At 42.9% G+C, this 18,231-nt stretch overlaps 1 protein-coding gene across 4 annotated transcripts in view; it reads left to right on the top strand.

Annotated features, from left to right (window-relative positions):
• TPK1 (thiamin pyrophosphokinase 1) overlaps window positions 1–18,231 on the top strand; it is a 794,751-nt gene that overhangs the window by 655,537 nt on the left and 120,983 nt on the right. The window lies entirely within an intron of this gene.

The raw sequence follows: 18,231 nt of genomic DNA, 5'->3' as shown, positions 1-18,231 counted from the left end.
CCTCATATGTGGTCATAAGCCACTGTTTGGGCCCACGGCAGGGCTCAGAAGGCAAGGAGCTTTACTTTTTGAATGGAAAATATGCTTGAATATTTAGCGGTTGCCATGTCGCGTTTGGAGAGCACCTGTGTGCCTAAACATTGGAGCTCCCCCACAAGTGACCCCATTTTGGAAACTAGACCCTCCAAGGAACTTATCTAGATGCATAGTGAGCACTTTGAACCCCCAGGTGCTTCACAAATTGATCCGTAAAAAAAAAAGTACTTTTTTTTCACAAAAATTTTATTTAGCCTCAGTTTTTTCATTTTCACATGGGCAACAGGATAAAATGGATCCTAAAATTTGTTGGGCAATTTCTCCTGAGTACATTGATACCTCATATGTGGTCATAAACCACTGTTTGGGCGCACGGCAGGGCCCGGAAGGGAAGGAGCGCCATGTGACTTTATGATTGGAAAATTAGCTCCAATCGTTAGCGGACACCATGTCGCATTTGGAGAGCCCTTGTGTGCCTAAACATTGGAGCTCCCCCACAAGTGACCCCATTTTGGAAACTAGACCCCCGAAGTAACTTATCTAGATGTGTGGTGAGCACTTTGAACCCCCAAGTGCTTCACAGAAGTTTATAACGCAGAGCAGTAAAAATAAAAAATCATTTTTTTTTGCTCAAAAATGATTTTTTAGCCCGCTATTTTTTATTTTCACAAGGCTAACAGGAGAAATTGAACCACAAAAGTTGTTGTGCAATTTGTCCTGAGTACACCGATACCCCATATGTGGGGGGGAACCACTGTTTGGGAGCACGGGAGAGCTCAGAAGGGAAGGAGCACCATTTTGGAATGCAGACTTTGATGGAATGTTCTGCGGGCGTCATGTTGCGTTTGCAGAGCCCCTGTGTGCCTAAACAGTAGAAACCCCCACAAGTGACCCCATTTTGGAAACTAGAACCCCCAAGGAGCTTATCTAGATGTGTAGTGAGCACTCTGAATCCCCAAGTGCTTCTCAGAAGTTTATAAATGCAGAGCCATGAAAATAAAAAAATATCTTTTTTTCCTCAAAAATGATTTTTTAGCCCGCTATTTTTTATTTTCCCAAGGGTAACAGGATAAGTTGGACCCCAAAAGTTGTTGTCCAGTTTGTCCTGAGTACACTGGTACCCCATATGTGGGGGGAAACCACTGTTTGAGCGCACTTCATGGCTCAGAAGGGAAGGAGCGTCATTTGACTTTTTGAATGGAAAATTAGCTCCAATCATTAGTGGACACCATGTCGTGTTTGCAGAGCCCCTGTGTGCGTAAACTTTGGAGCTCCCCCACAAATTACCCCATTTTGGAAACTAGACCCCCTAAGGAACTTATCTAGATGCATAGTGAGCACTTTGAACCCCCAGGTGCTACACAGAAGTTTATAACGCAGAGCCGTTAAAATAAAAATATTTTTTTTTTCCTCAAAAAATAAATTTTTAGCCTGCTATTTTTTATTTTCACAAGGATAACAGGATAAATTGGACCCCAAAAGTTGTTGTCCAGTTTGTCCTGAGTACGCTGGTACCCCATATGTGGGGGGGCCACTGTTCAGGGACACGTTGGGGCTCGGAAAGGAAGTAGTGACGTTTTGAAATGCCGACTTGATGGAATGGTCTGTGGGCATCATGTTACATTTGCAGAGCCCCTGATGTACCTAAACAGTGGAAACCCCCCACAAGTGACCCCATTTTGGAAACTAGACCCCCCAAGGAACTTATCTAGATGTGTGGTGAGAACTTGGAACCCACAAGGGCTTCACAGAAGTTTATAACGCAGAACCGTGAAAATAAAAAATCATTTTTTTTCCACAAAAATAATTATTTTAGCCCCCATGTTTTTATTTTCCCAAGGGTAACAGGAGAAATTAGACCCCCAAAGTTGTTGTGCAATTTTTCCTGAGTACCCTGATACCCCATAAGTGGGGGTACACCACTGTTTGGGCACATGGGGCTCGAAATGGAGGGAGCACCGTTTGACTTTTTGAACGCAAAATTGGCTGGAATAAATGGTGGCTCCATGTCGCGTTTGGAGACCCCGTGATGTGCCTAAACAGTGGAAACCCCTCAATTCTATCTCCAACCCTAACCCCAACACACCCCTAACCCTAATCCCAACCCTAATCATAACCCTAACCTCAACCCTAATCCCAACACACCCCTAACGAAATCCCAACTCTAACCCTAACCACAAGCCTAACCGTAATCCCAACCCTAACCCTAATCCCAATTACAACCTTAGTCCAACCCTAACCCTTAGTCCAACCCTAACCCTTAGTCCAACCCTAACCCTATTTCTAACCCTAACCCTAATTCCAACCCTAGCCCTAACCCTAGCCCTAACCCTAACCCTAATGGAAAAATAAAAAAAAAATATTTTTTTTTTATTATTTGTCCCTACCTATGGGGGTGATAAGGGGGGCGGTGATTTACTTTTTTTTTATTTTGATCACTATGAAAGTTTATTATAGTGATCAAAATAAATGAATGAATCTGCAGCGTTGCAGATTCGATTCGGCGCACTGCGCATGCGCCCCCCATCTTCCAAGCTGGCGGCGCCCATGACGCTAGACGGCGGGACACCGGGACGGATAGCAGGAGAAGGGAGGCACAAAGGAGGGTGAGAGGGGGTGATCGGAGGGCTGGGGGGGTGGAGGGAAGGCGGGGGGGCAGATTATGATGGCGGCTGCCGATCGGTGCCGTCAGACGGTGGCGGCAGCAGATCGGTGCCGTCAGTCGGTGTGGGGGGGTCGGGTCTCGGTGTCCAGCCATGTCCAATGCTATTTCAGCATCGGCCATGGCTGGATTGTAATATTTCACCAATTTTCATTGGTGAAATATTACAATCGCTCTGATTGGCAGTTTCACTTTTAACAGCCAATCAGAGCGATCGTAGGCACGTGGGGGCTAAGCCACACCCCCAGGTGTTAACTCTGAAGGGTCCTTTGTGTGCAGGTCGGGTGACCTTTCAGTGACCCCGGTCACCCGACCCGCAGGGGGGCAATCAATTCATGACGCCACATAGGCATCATGGGTCGTATTATCACGACTTTTCATGATGCCTACGTGGCGTCAAAGGTCGTGAAGGGGTTAAGCCCGTTCATATGTCCCAGTTTTCAGAGTCATCTACTGGGACATCAAGCTTGTCCTCGGATGAGTACGAGGTGAATGCCATTGTGGGGTGTAAGGTGGTACAGGGCAAAAAATATCTAGTGTACTGGAAGGGTCATGGCCCAGAGGATAGGACCTGGGAACCTGTGGAGAATATTCGTGCTCCTCTGCTCATTGCGGCCTTTGAGCATAGCGAGGTGCAGGAGGGAGGGGGCCCTAGGAGGGGGGTAATGTTAGGTGTTGGGTTCCTGCCTGTGAACAGCAGGAATCCCGAGCCTTGCTTTCTGCCATCTCCCATTCAATCCGGTCACAGAGAAGGTTGCTCAGCAAAGATGTCATTCCCAGCATCTTGTTCAGGCCAGTGCTGTCAGTTCAGTTGCTGCTGCCATCTCAAGGTCAGCTATAAGCAGCCTGCACTGGTCAGCAGCAAGCAGTTCTTGGGACTACGTAATTCTTTTGGGCTACTGAGCATGCCCGCGGATCATCCTCTCATTGGAGGCTGGGTGTCACATGCTCAGGTCCTGTCGCAGCTTGGATTGGACCATCTGGAAGGTCCAGGAAGGACGCTGCTATAAAAGATTTGCATGGCTGCTCTGCCATGTGCTAGTATAGACAGTAATTTGTAGTGATATGTGTGATGAGGGATGCTTGTGAACCGCAGACTGACTCATTATGAAACCCCTTCCCTTTGATTTGCATGTTAGTAGGGTTTAGAGTTTAGAGTCAGCACTGAGTTGTGGCTCTGCCTAGCGACTGCAGTGCTCCCAGTTGCTCACACATGCTAGTGCCAGAGTGCGCCACTCTACCTAAGGCACTATGCTACCGCAGGTACTGCAGCATCCGTTAGAGTGGCACCGTGTGTGTCCTATGCGCTTTACAGTCCTAAGTTTAGGCTGGTTAGAGGTGTCCGCCAGAGCTGCGCTGTAAGCACATAGTGCGGTAAGCAACTACCAGCTGCACCCTGTGACTGTTAACATGGCACAGCTTTCTATAAGTGTCTGTCCAGGCATCGCTGTTGCGGTGTTGAGCGCTAGTGAGGCTAGAGGGGCTCTAACCCTGAGTCCTTGGGGCAGAGTCCTTTGTCTTTTCACTAGTGCTCTCCTGCCGAGTCCTGTGAGGATAAACAGGCTCTGGCACTTGTTCCAGCGGCTCTGTGAGGTAACAGAGTTCGCTCCTGTACACACCGGGTCAGCGGTTAATCCGCCGGTGTTAACTCAGTGCTCCGCCATTGCTGAGCAGCAGTTTTCCATCTCTGCATGGTGGACCCCGGGTTGCGATCGCACTTCCTTATATTTTATATTTAGTGCGATCTGCAACCCTAACAGTAGGTTGGTGGGTTGCAGCAGTTCAGGTGTTGGTTTAGGTGATATCTCCAGTAGTGGTGAGGAGGTAGCGGGGTCATTGCAGGCTGTAGGCTTTCTTGAAGAGGTGGGTTTTCAGGTTCCGTCTGAAGGATCCAAATGTGGTTGATAGTCGGACATGTTGGGCCAAAGAATTCCAGAGGATGGGGACTATTCGGGAGAAGTTTTGGAGGCAGTTGGGTGAGGAGCGAATAAGTGTGGAAGAGAGAAGGAGGTCTTAGGATGACCGGAGATTATGTGAGGGAAGGTATCGGGAGATTAGTTCAGAGACATATGGGGGAGACAGGTTATAGATGGCCTTGTAGGTCAGTATTAGTCATTTGAAGTGGATACGCTGAGGGAATGGGAGCCGGTGAAGAGGTCTGCAGAGGGGAGAAGCAGAGGAGTTGCGAGGAGAAAGATGAATTAGTCGGGCAGCAGAGTTAAGGATGGACTGGAGAGGTGCGAGGGTGTTAGCAGGGAGACCACAGAAAAGTATGTTGCAGTAGTCGAGGCAGGAGATGATGAGGGCATGCAAAAGCATTTTAGTAGATTGAGGGTTGAGGAAAGGATGGATTCTGGAAATATTTTTGAGCTGGAGGCAACAGGAGGTAGAAAGAGCTTGGATGTGCGGTTTGAAGGACAGGGCAGAGGCAAGGGTTACTCCGAGGCAGCGGACTTCCGGTACTGGGGAAAGCGTGATGTCATTAATTGTGATATGTCAGGTAAGGAAGATCTGTGAGATGGAGGAAAGATGATGAGTTCAGATTTGTCCACATTGAGCTTGAGGAAGTGAGAGGAGAAGAAGGAGGCTATGGCTTATAGACACTCCGGGATTCTGGACAGCAGAGAGGTGACGTCTGGGCCAGAGAGGTAGACGTGAGTGTCATCGGCAAAAAGGTGGTACTGGAATCCATGGGATTTTATGAGTTGACCCAGGCCAAAGGTATAGATTGAGAAGAGCAGGGGTCCTAGAACAGATCCTTGGGGGACTCCAACAGAGAGAGGGTGGGATGAGGAGGTAGTGTTAGAGTGGTAGATGCTGAATGTGCGGTTGGAAAGGTATGAGGAAATCCAGGATAGGGTGAGGTCTTTGATGCCAAAGGAGGAGAGGATCAGTAGTAGGAGGCAGTGGTCAACTGTGTCGAATGCAGAGGACAGGTCTAGAAGCAGGAGTATAGGTCCATTTGCTTTGGCTGTAAGTAGGTTGTTAGTAATTTCGGTCAGGGCTGTTTCTGTGGAGTGATGGCGGTGGAAACCAGATTGTCAAAGTAGTGGACAACCTCTTTAAGGAATAGAAAATAAATTAAAAAAATAAGATTTTTTATTTACAATTAATAATATACATTTTTTTAAGAGGTAATTCTGCGCTCATTTTTAATTATACCAGTGGCATATACAGAAAATATACTGTGTATCTACAGCATTGTTTTAGCTATTTTATGAAATTAAAATAAATTTACATTTCAATGACGTTAACAAAAATCTAGTATTTCCCTTCCCAGTTCCATGTTTATTGACCTTATCCATGCTGAGCCTAAGTAATTGGGCAGTATTTATGGCATAAATCTTAGATAAACATTGAAATCTGTGCTGTTGTTTTGATTTTAAATAATGCAGGAATGGGCGCATTTCTTCCTTAGTAACAGGACGGTTTAATATTTGGACTGACATCTTCCTCACATTCCTTATTAACTTGTGATATATTAATGTTTTCCCATTTTACTTTTCTTCTCTGAATCTCTTGATTAAGCTTCTCGCAGTCTCATCTCAGCTGTTAAGTGTTTTTTAAGCAGTAAAACTTCAGCACAGATTGGCATCAGATAAATGGATGCTAATTGTAATTGTAACTGATGAACAACTGATGACACATTCCGTGAGTTTATCATTATACACCATCATACGCTGGATGTGCCCAGCGAAGAATCCGTCTTTTTGACAGGTATTACTCTGTAATGTATGAGCTATACAAATGATGGGGGAGTTCACCTCCTCAGACTTGAAGAATGTCTGTCTTGCTTCTCAAACACCCCTGTGGCTTAGACACGCGTTTATTATCCGAGATTCAATTATTTCATTTCTAAATAGGGAGGAATTGCCTGTAAGTGCCATAAATTAACATTCAGAGTAGAGCGTTTAGAGCCATTTATTGAGATTTTAAATGTTACAAATATATAGAAGAAATATAAAAAATATAGGATCCTATCGAATGTTTTAGTGCATTAAAGATGATTTCACAGAGTAAATTAATTAATCGAAATGTCCCCATAATCATGTAAATGGCACTTTACATCAGTTAACGCCAAACATGCTCAGGCTAAAGGTAAGTTGCCGGAGTATTGAAGAGATTCATTGGATAAAATCAATATATCTTTATTTAGGAAAAATATAAAAATACAATAAAAACAGCAGAGTGCCACTGAACCCTGACCAAAAATGTGTAATATAGCTGGTACTGGGAGAATAATCTCAGCTCTGGGTTTCTATTTTTATTAGAGTCCTGTCTGTGGCCACCCATCAGAGAAATGCATAAGGTACCACAAAAAGCAAAAGCACATTAAAAAAATACACACTAAGATATAAAGGGAATAAAATTCCAACAGTGCGTACTGACACAAAATGAACATGCCTGTACTGTGACTAGCCTAGAGTAAGGGCCATAGATATAATGATATTTTCCTATTAGATATAAGTCTATCAGACAGAATACATATCGATGCTCTAGGGCTGGGTTCCCCAACTCCAGTCTTCAAGGCCCACCAACAGATCATGTTTTCAGGATTTCCTTTGTATTGCTCAGGTGATATTTGCTTCACCTGTGCAATACAAAGGAAATCCTGAAAACATGACCTGTTGGTGCGCCTTGAGGGCTGGAGTTGGGGAACCCTTCTCTAGGGGATAACAATAGGAATAGAATGCCAACAGTGTGGACTGAGATCATTTTCCTTCCAAGGTAGTAACTAACAAAAAGTAAGGACTATAGGAATCCCAATATCCTTAGGTTTAAATACACTTGTCCATTTCAATGTATAAGATCCATAGCAATAACATTCTTACATAGATGTGAATAAACTGACATTGAAATCGAAAATATCAGTTACAACTGTGGTATCAGATACTGAAATGACCCTAGTACATATTACAGACCCAGATGCATAGTGCCAGTTAAATCAGTTCCCTTAAATATATACGTGTATGGCTGTGCCACCGGAAGAAGCTAAAGGCGTAACGCGCGTCGGGGTTAGGGGACGCCATACTGAGCACTCCTTACTATCACCACCTTTACATTACTTCACCCTTCAGCCATACAGGTATATATTTAAGGGAACTGATTAAACTGGCTCTATGCATACGGTTCCGTAATATGTAATATAAACTTATCTCTCAATCACAAAGCGCTCCACAGTTCTGCATTACCATACATTTTCTCCCTCATCTCTGTCTCTCACCCTCCCCATGCTCTCCCTTCTGCAACTCCTCCAAGACTAACCAATTCCATAATCCGAATCTCCCATTTCTATGTCCAAGACTTTTCTTGTGCTGTCTGTTTACTCTGAAAAATCAGATTAAAACCTATCCCCCACATTTTTAAGTGTACTTTAAAAACACATCTCTTTAGACAGACGTACCACCTCACATCTAATTTTTTCCTGTTCCCGCTTTCTAAATATTCCTCAGAACCTGGTCCGTGCAATTCATCTCTCCACATCCTCCATACACCCGATAGCACTTGGTAACCATACTTAGACAGATATGGGTTGATGACTGGTTCATGGAACTTTATTTGAAAACCCTGATGTATTATGATGATGGCTGTAAGCCTGCGAACAGGGCCCTTACTCCTCCTGTAGCTGTTGAACTATGTGTTAATCAGAAATGTCTTTATCATCTGGACATGTTCACGCCTAATTGTAAAGTGCTGCGGGATATATAAATACAATTATTTATATTTATATTATTTAGTGACCTATCTTTCAAATAGATCATCAACGTCATATTATAATAGTTAAGAGGTTAATATGATGACTTACTCGATAGACATGCTTAGTAGGATTGATCCTACTGACATTCCCTTTAAGGTTACAAAAATGTTACTTTTTCATTTCTGAAAATAAGGTAGACATTTGAGGGCTTTTTTCAGTATATAAGAAGAGAAAAAGAATATTAGGCAGTAGCACGACATTAAACAGACATGCAGCTCAATTTTATTAACCCCGTAATGACTTATGGTGTACTATGTCCATCATAAGTTGTCTCCCTTCTTTTGATGCAGGCTCATACGCCACCCAAGGCTGCATCTTTCTCGGCAGATGATTGCTGTTATATTCAGCCATCATCTGCCTCTAACAGCGGAGATGAGATCCTCCCGGGGATGTTAACCTGTTAAATGCCACTGTCAATCTGTGACAGCAGCATCTAATGCACATCGGCAGTGGGATGCTCCATTCTAACCCCTTGTTGGCACACCTGCGATGCGACTGCAGGACGCCAGTGAATCTGCTTGGAGACCCCTTTGTCTGTCATCACAGTACTCCTTTGAAAACCTGCTCATGGATGGCGAATGTAGGAGACCGTGATGCCTACTCAGAGCGCAAAAAAAGCAAGCTCTCACACAGCTCCGTATCTCGAAAACTGAAAACGTTACAGCTTCCAGAAAATGGCGACACAGGTCAAATTTTTTATTTTGCAAATTTCTGATTTTTCTTCACCATTTAAATAAAACAAAAACTATGTTTGTTTGGTAACGCCGTAGTTGTTCTGACCTGGAGAATCATATTCCCGGGTCTTTTTTGCAATTAAAAAAAAACAAGAATTGCACTTTTTTTTTATTTCGCCCCACTTAGATTTTTTTTCCCCGATTTCCATTGCATCATATGATAAAATTGATAGTGTGATTCAAAAGTACAACTTGCCCCGCAACTACAAGCGCTTACAAGGCTGTATCGATGGAAAAATAAAAAAGTTATGGCTCTTAGAATAAGAAGAGGAAAGACGAAAGCGCAAAAACGAAAAAAATCACCGAGTCCTTAAGGGGTTATTGACTACTCACACAAGGGAGCCACTAAATGCTGTCCCCAGTATATTATGTGTTGGCAGAGAAAAATATAAGCTGTATTTTACACCTGACACCTACTGTGGATGCTACAGCTCCACAGATGGCACCATCCTCATGCATGGAATGGAAGTACCGTAAAGTGTGGGGATTTCCGGTCACCAGGACATACTATGTTATTGAGGGATTTCTAATGGTTTAGCTCTTTTGCATGCAATATCCTCAAAAAGGGGATAGCACACCCTTAACTACCTTTGTTTTTTGTAATTAATAGTCTTTGGATTTGGGAGTTAACTTAAAGGGTTTATCCAGTCTTTTATATCAGTCTACTCGCCAGTTTCCCGACTTTCTGGTTGCTGGGGTCACAGTCATTTTTTGGGGGCTGTTTAATTATGTGTGACTCTGTAATGTCTGTGTCATGATCCAGCGTGGATCTGACAGTTTAAATGGATAAGTGAACTTTTTTTTTCCTTTGGCTAGGTGCCAAAGTGATGTGATTGCCCCCGGTGGCCATTAGAATTATTACACATGGCGTCGTTCATTCTAAGTTGCCCCGGTGGTGGTGAGTGGTAGTGCACTTTAGTTTCTTTGGTTTAGTGTACTTAATTATAATTCAGGTGTGAGGCTCTATAAAAGAGAGCCAGGTGTGTTCAATCGCTGTTGGTGATATTGTGTGTTAGTCATTCACAAGGAAGCGTGGGTGAATGAAGGAGCTGAACATGAGTCCTGCGCAGCCCAGCCAGAGGGGACGAGTGGCAGCTAGGTGGTCTGCAAGAAGGGCTGGCATGGCGTGGTGGAGTCACAGTTTATGGTGTTGGCAGGAAGTGCTTGCATGGCTTGGTGGAGTGACGACTATGGAGAGAGTTGCACTAAGCATGCGGGACTTGGTTGCTTAGAGCTGGACTCAAGCATGCTTGACTTTTTGGGCAGGAGCTGAACTCATCTTTGGGACTCTGTTACTGGACATCTGCAATTGGTGGTGGACTCTGCTCCAAGGCTGCACTATGGTGAAGGATCCAGTTATGGTGATACATCCGGGTGGAGGAGAAGATGCACGCAGGTGGTGGGCTCTGTTGCTAGGAGCATACACAACAGAGCAAAGCTAAGTGGTGTTTCCCCTGTATTGTCATTTTCCCTCATGTGTGTTTAGTGCAGTGGTGGGATTAGTTTCCGCACCGACCAATTCCCTAGTGAGGGTTTAGGTCAGGGCGAGCTAGGGTTAAAAGGTTCCTGTGTGTCGCCCGGTGCGGAACCGGCATAGGGAACGTTAGGAGTGCAGGGACACTGGCTCAGGGGAGTTCAGGAGGTCTCCACTTCCCTATTCCCTATTGCAGGGCCCACCATTGTTAATGTCACCCAGGTTCCCCCTTTATTATTTAAATTCGCCTTACTGGAGGCGGGGTTTCCAGACTACTGTATGTATACATGTAATACCTAAATTCGCCAGTTGGAGGCGGTGTATCAAGCTGCACGTCATATTATTTAAATTCGCCCAACTGGAGGCGGTGTATCCAGGGTCACGTGTCTCATATGGGTTCGCCTTGCGGTACTCGCTGCGTCCAGACACACGTGACCGTGACAGTCTGATTTTGACTGTACGTGTAACCTCTGATTTGGAAAATGTTGCAGAATATCTTGGTGCTATATAAATAAAAATTATTATTAGGGTTGTGATTTCCATATGATTAACATGGGTATTTTTTTCCTAATATTTATTTTGAGATTTGATTTAATTGCCAATATTTTCTCATAGGATGTGTTTCACAAAAAAGTCATAAAACTCCTTTTGGGGAATTGATTTTTTTTTCTTACAGGGGAAACAGTACTGACAAGTGACAACGGTCCCTATAAGGCTTTTTTTTCCCCTCTGAGTTCCTTCTGCACCCAAATTCACAATAGCAATCTGTTCTGATTATTGCATATTTTTTACATTTTTATTATGAGTTTTCCGCTTTCATTGAATCATTTTTTAGTGCAGATTTAACACAGCATTTTTTATTGCATGTTTTAGTGCACAAACGCTGCAATTCTATATTTCTACAGACAGCTGCATTTTTTGCAATTGTTTTTTGAGCCTTTACATAGAAGTTTTTAGGGAAAAATATGCATATCGATCATGAATTTTCATGAAATCTCTTCCACTTTTCTTGAACGGATTAACGCCTCACATTTTCTGCACAAAAACAGTAGCTGAATAAAGCAGTGTTTATGCCATGTGTGAACATGGCCTGAATGGTGTGCTAGTTCTAGTTAGTTTCTTGGTGAAAACAGGATATGTATGCAGAACGGTTATAAAAATGCAGTGCTGATTAATAGGCCTCTTAATGACAATCGTAAAGAGGGGCATTAGTGGTAAGCTTCATTTGATTATGTGTTTCATAGCTTCAACTCTAGAAATCCCATAGTGATGTACAAGACATTTCTGAATGTAAAGCAGATTCTGTCAGGGCGACTATATTTCACTGTTAAAGTGAAGATCATCCATTTGCATGGGCAGCAATCACTTCAATATGTCTATTAGGACTATGTTCGAGTCAATTCCAGTATACCTGCCTACCTTCCCCTTTTCCTTCTTCCCTTGTACATTTGCAAGCTTTGGTACTAATTTATTGCCATTGATTCTCTGTTAAAGCTTAATGGCTTTTAGGCTTTTTCGTGAATTAAATAAATGATTTACACATTGGGAAAATTGCTTTATCCTAGGCAAACTCTAAGGATGTCATAGATTTTTGCAGATTTACGTATAATCAAAAAAAGTAATAATTCACCTATTATTGGATTTCTTTAGACACTTAATAGATAACGGTAATTTAATTCTAAATTTTTGGGTTTAATACATGCATATGCTTTCTCCAAGGATTTGTGAATCGCAATTCATATTATACAATCAAAAATAATAGACCTTAAAACTATCCTAATTAACAAAACTTTTAAAGAAAAACTTCACATTAAGAGCCGTCCAAAGGGTATGTTCACACAGCGTGATTTCACAGGGATTTTGAAACCTCATCTGCACCAAAATCTGACTAGAAAAGTCTTCAAATCAGCTTTCCAATCATTTGAATAGAAAAATGTGATTGTAGAATATATGGCTTGCTTTTGTCTTTGCGCTTTTTTTTTTAGACTCTACAAAAAAGACAATTACAAGTTTTTCTGGTGGAAAATGTGGCAAATTTTCTATTAGAATGAAATAGGAGCTGAAGAAATGGCCAAAAAAGTTCCCCAAAAGTGTGTGGTGTTTATTTTTATTCCTCCTTGTGTGGATGTTTAAACATTAGACATCAAACAACATGCTGTGAATATACACCTAAGATAGATTTACACACAAACATGCACTGCGGTGTTTTTTTTTGTTTGTGGCATTTTTCTGGCTTTTTGGACAATTTTGTGGTTTAGTGCTGCCATGGACTTTTCTATAATATTGCCATTCTTTGTGCTTTTTTTAAGCCAAAAGACATGTTGAAAACAAATACCGTATGTTTGTAAAAATATCCTCATTAAGGAAATTTATTATTATTATTTATTTATATAGCACCATTAATTCCATGGTGCTGTACATGAGACGAGGTTACATCAAAATACAAATATCACTCACAGTAAACAAACTAACAATGACAAATTGGTACAGAGGCAAGAGGACCCTGCCCTTGTAGGCTTACATTCTACAGGATTATAGGGAAGGAGACAGTAGGTCGGGGATTGCAGTAGCTCTGATGGTGTTGAGGTGGCCGTGTAAACATTACAGGTTGTAAGCTTTTTTGATGAGGTGGATTTTCATGTTCCGTTTGAAGGATCCAAATGTGGTGGATAACCGGACGTGTTGGGGCACAGAATTCCAGAGAATGGGGGATATTCAGGAGAAATCTTGGAGGTGATTGGGTGAGGAACGAATAAGCTTGGAGGAGAGAAGGAGGTCTTTGGAGGACCGGAGATTACATGAGGGAAGATATTGGGAGATTAGTTTGGAAATATACAGAGGAGAAAGGTTGAGGATGGCTTTGTAGGTCAGTGTTAGTAGTTTAAATTGGATACGCTGGGAAATTGGGAGCCAGTGAAGGGATTTGCAAAGAGGTGAAGCAGGAGTGTAGTGAGGAGAGAGATTAATTAGTCAGGCAGCAGAGTTAAGGATGGACTGGAGGGGTGCGAAAGTGTTAGAAGGTAGGCCACAGAGGAGGATGTTGCAGTAGTCGAGGCGGGAGATGATTAGGGCATGCACAAGCATTTTGGTAGTGAGGGTTGAAGAAAGGATGGATTCTGGAAATATTTTTGAGCTGGAGGCGACAGAAGGTGGCGAGAGCTTGGATGTGCAATTTGAAGGACAAGGCAGAGTCAAGGGTTACTCCGAGGCAGTGGATTACCGGGACAGAGGAAAGTGTGGATTCGTTTATTGTGATAGATAGATCAGGTAGGGAAGGTATGCGAGATGGAGGAAAGATAATTAGTTCAGATTTGTACACATTGAGTTTGAGGAAACGAGAGGAGGAGGAGGATATGGCTGATAGACACTCTGGGATTTTGGAGAGCAGAGATGTGACATCTGGGTCTGAGAGGTAGATCTGCATGTCATCAGAATATAGATAGTACTGGAAGCCATAGGACTTTGAGTTGTCCCAGGCCAAAGGTATAGATTGAGAAGAGAAGGGGTCCTAGGACAGAGCCTTGAGGGACACCAACAGAGAGGGGGTGAAGTAGTATGGGAGTAGGAAACGCTAAATGTGCGGTTGGTAAGGTATGAGGAGATCCAGGATAGGGCAAGGTCTTTGACACCAAAGGAAGAGAGGATCTGTAGTAGGAGGCAGTCGTCAACTGTGTCAAAGGCAGAGGACAGGTCTAGAAGGAGGAGTATAGGGAATTGTCTGTTAGCTTTGGCTGTAAGTAAGTCGTAAGTTAGTTTGGTGATCAGGGCAGTCTCAGTGGAATGGTGGGGACAAAAGCCAGATTATAGGTTGTCAAAGAGCGAGTTAGATGCAAAGTGAGATGAAAGTTCAGCGTAGACATGCTTCTCAAAGAGTTTGGAAGCAAATGGGAGCAAAGATATGGGGTGATAGCTGGGAGGTGGGATGGATTGGGGTCAAGAGCACAAGTAGTGAGGTATGATTTGGAGAGAAGATGAGCAAGCTCTCCTTGAGTGATTTTGGAGGGAAGTTATGGGGTTAGGGCATTGGTCTGGCATACAAAGGGATTGTTTTGGTCGGACAACAAAGACTTGCTTTGTTTGGTCTATCTTATTTTTGAAATGCATGGCAATGTCCACAGCAGAGATTAGGGAAGTTGGAGGGGGCAGTGGTGGGCGGAGGAGGGAGTTAAAAGTGTTAAAAAACCGTTTGGGGTTGTGGAATAAGGAAGATACAAGGGATGTAAAGTAGACCTGTTTAGCAGTGGTGAGAACTGATTTGAATGTGAGTGTTGCTTGTTTGAGTGCAGTGAAATCATCTTGCGAATGCGTTTTCTTCCAACGCCGTTCTGCAATTCTGGATACTTGCCGAAGCTTTTTAGTGATGTTGTTGTGCCAGGGTTGTCTATTGATTCATCACACTCTGCTAAGCATGACGGGCGACTGTGTCAATGGCTGATGCAAGAATGGCATTGTAGAAACTAGTGGCAGTGTCTGTGTCTAGAGTCAGAGAGTGTGCGAGTGTCTAGATGTGCGAGGTTTCTGCGGGGGTGCACATGTTGCTGGACATGGGTGACAGGTGAGGAGGACAGGGATGAGAATGTGAGTAAATGGTGGTGAGATAGAGGGAGAGGGGAGGTTGTGAAGTTAGATAGGGAGCAGAGAAGGGTAAAGACCAGGTCTAATGTGTCTGTCTGTCTGTGTGGGTAGCTGAGGAGGATCACTGAGTAAGTCCAAAAGATGAAGTAAGGGACAGGAGTTTGAAGGCTGCCATCTGGTGGGTGTCAATTGGGATATTGAAGTCACCAAGGATGATAGTGGGAATTGCAGCAGAGAGAAAGTGAAGAAGAATTGGTCAATAAAGGCAGTGGTCAGGCCTGGAGGTCTGTATATGATGGCCACTTGGAGGGGGAGTAGGTACAGACAGAGTGGACTTCAAAAGAGGGGAAGATAAGGGAGAGTAGAGGTGGTATTGGGTTAAACGTACAGTTGAAAGGAGAAAGCCCACTTCTCCACCATGACTGTTGCCAGGGCGAGGAGTGTGGGTGAAGTGGTGGTCACCGTAACGTAGCACAGCAGGTGAGGCTGTGTCGGAGGGTGTCAGCCATGTTTCGGTGAGGCCCAGGAAGGAAAGGTTATGAGAGGTAAAGAGGTTCTGAATCACGTGGAGTTTATTGCAGATGGAGCTGGTATTCCAGAGTGATCCAGAAAGAGGGAGCAGGGTGATGGGCGTCAAGGGCACGGATTTGAGGTGGGCAAGATTTCGGGTGTTTATATTGGGTTGGGAGCGATAGAAGGGGATAATAATGGGAGGTATGAGATGTGGGGGTCCAGTATTGGCAAATATGTAGCCAGCAGTGAGGAGAAGCAGAGAGAGACAGAGCAGGTGGGAGAAGGAGAGTGGGGGGCTTGTCTTGTGTTTTATTAGGAGAGAAGATCTGAGGTTGAGGAGCAGGTCAGCGGAGGAGGTCAGGTGGGGGGGCAAGAGGGAAGGAGAGATTTTTACTTGGTTAGAGGGTTCGGGGTTTGCAGATAGCGAAGGAGAGTGAGGAGTAATGGAGCCAAAACTGTTAGAGCGTATGTCAGCATGATGAGGGTAAGTGTAGAGGAAAGAGAAAGAAATGTAGTACATTTAATAACAGTGGTTAGTCGTACCCTCAATAGAACATATGCTAGTGTGCCCCGGCCTAGCATACCACCATACAGTATGTGGAAACAAAAGCCCCATAAATATAAAAAGGTGAAATGGAGATGGGGGAGAGCAACCCACTCCAACACCAAATGCACAAGCTCAAATTCAACTATGAAGCTCAGGAGAAACAACAAGAGCATGCGATCAATTTGCTTATAAAAGTATCAAAAACTTTATTTAGAAAAGTACTACAGATAAGAATCACAAAATAACAAGAGTGCTCATCAATTAATGCAGACGGTATTAACCCAATTGTCCCCTACTCCTCCCACTGTGATGGAAACCATCCCAGTATAAGACCCCACTAGGTCACATACAATTACCTATATAATGATACCATCATGAAGCCAAACAGGCTATATAATAAAGTCAGAGGCCAAAGAGTAAGGCCATCAAGCGCATGTAACTGGGTGGTATCAGTAACCCATGATAGGCAGTCAAAGCAATTGATTCAAAAATTCCCCAAGGGGAGGAGAGGGAGAGCCTGGCAGTATGACCCCCGACGCGCGTTTTGCGGCACACCAGGTCGCTTTGTCAAGGAGGAAACTATAAGCTGGACAGTTTAACCCCTATGCTAACAGGGGAAGTGCTTGTATGTGAAATCAGAAGCTTAAGTCTTCTAGCCCCTGTCTGTCACGTTAAACACGTGACGCTAGTCTTATTGATTTTAATTTTTCTTGCTAATGCATTTTTATGTTAAGAAATGTTAAAAGGACCCAGTAAAATCCAGAAAGATTGAATTTTACACTATATAACCCTTAGAAAGATGAAGGAGGTTAGCTACCATTTTTATCTACCTTATCTACATTTACCTAAAAGAGGTCTCATACACCTGAGTGTGCACATTTGCCTCGTTATACTTTGTGCAATGCAAACGATACATTAAGTTTACATTTTTAAATGATCTCTGAAAAAGAGTGAAGAAGGGGGTATTAATATTTACCATCTGAGGGACCATGCTGTGTGATATAGTAGCAGGATCCACAAAAAGAAAATTGGAAGAATTTATTAAACATTTTTCACAGTTTTCCAGTGTAGAAAAGTTACAAATTTTAGTGTGCCTCATACTTCTGCTAATATATGTGACTTATTAGTTATTATTAGTTATCATATCACACCACTTTTCATAAAAAATGAAATATTGTGGTGTTAGCTGGGAGGACAAGGCCACCATGATTCTGAAAGTTTTACTATAATTTGCTCTAGAAATTGGCCTAAATCATAGGATATTTGTAAGTGTAACATTATACTTATATACCAGCTAGTACTATATGTTTTCCAATTATGGTTTTAAATCATTATATTATCTAATCTTTTTTGTACCTTTGGCAAACAAGCCCAATGGATTGTTGTTCAGTTCTATTTCTTTTTTGACTCCTATTAATATATTTACCACTTGAATAGCTATTTAGGACAGGACTGATTGTGTTTTTAATGAGATCAGCAAGAAAACATTTGACAGAAATTCCTCCTGTTGGAAAGTTTTGTTTATTACTATAATATAAGGAATGAAACATTTGTATGGATGAGATGTGAAGATTACAGACACACAAAGTTTATTAGACTGGAGAAAAATCTGAGAATTGACTATCACACTAATGGGCTTTGTATCTTCTACATTTCTAAGAGAATAGCTGATTTTTTTTTCCAGAAATAACCTTTCCGACAGTAACTTCTTCTCCAAGAGAGTGATGGACGATTTCACACAGTCATTCACAGCAGGCATTTAAATGTGTTAAATTAAAACATAGCTGGCTTAGTATAGGACGCAACGTCTCTGGACTATGCTGGAGGCACTTCTGAATTTTTCTACTCGACTTCTAGAGAGTGAAATGACTTATTGTATTTTTTACTTTTTTTTTTGCACATTTCCTTTGGTTTAAATACACTTATCAGCAG

Source organism: Dendrobates tinctorius, unplaced genomic scaffold (assembly GCF_039654945.1).
Source record: "Dendrobates tinctorius isolate UK_male_01 unplaced genomic scaffold, ASM3965494v1 ptg000162l, whole genome shotgun sequence".
In the NCBI taxonomy this organism is placed as follows: Eukaryota; Metazoa; Chordata; class Amphibia; order Anura; family Dendrobatidae; genus Dendrobates; species Dendrobates tinctorius.
The sequence above is the reverse complement of the archived record's forward strand: the minus strand, read 5'-3'. Positions and strand labels throughout refer to the sequence as shown.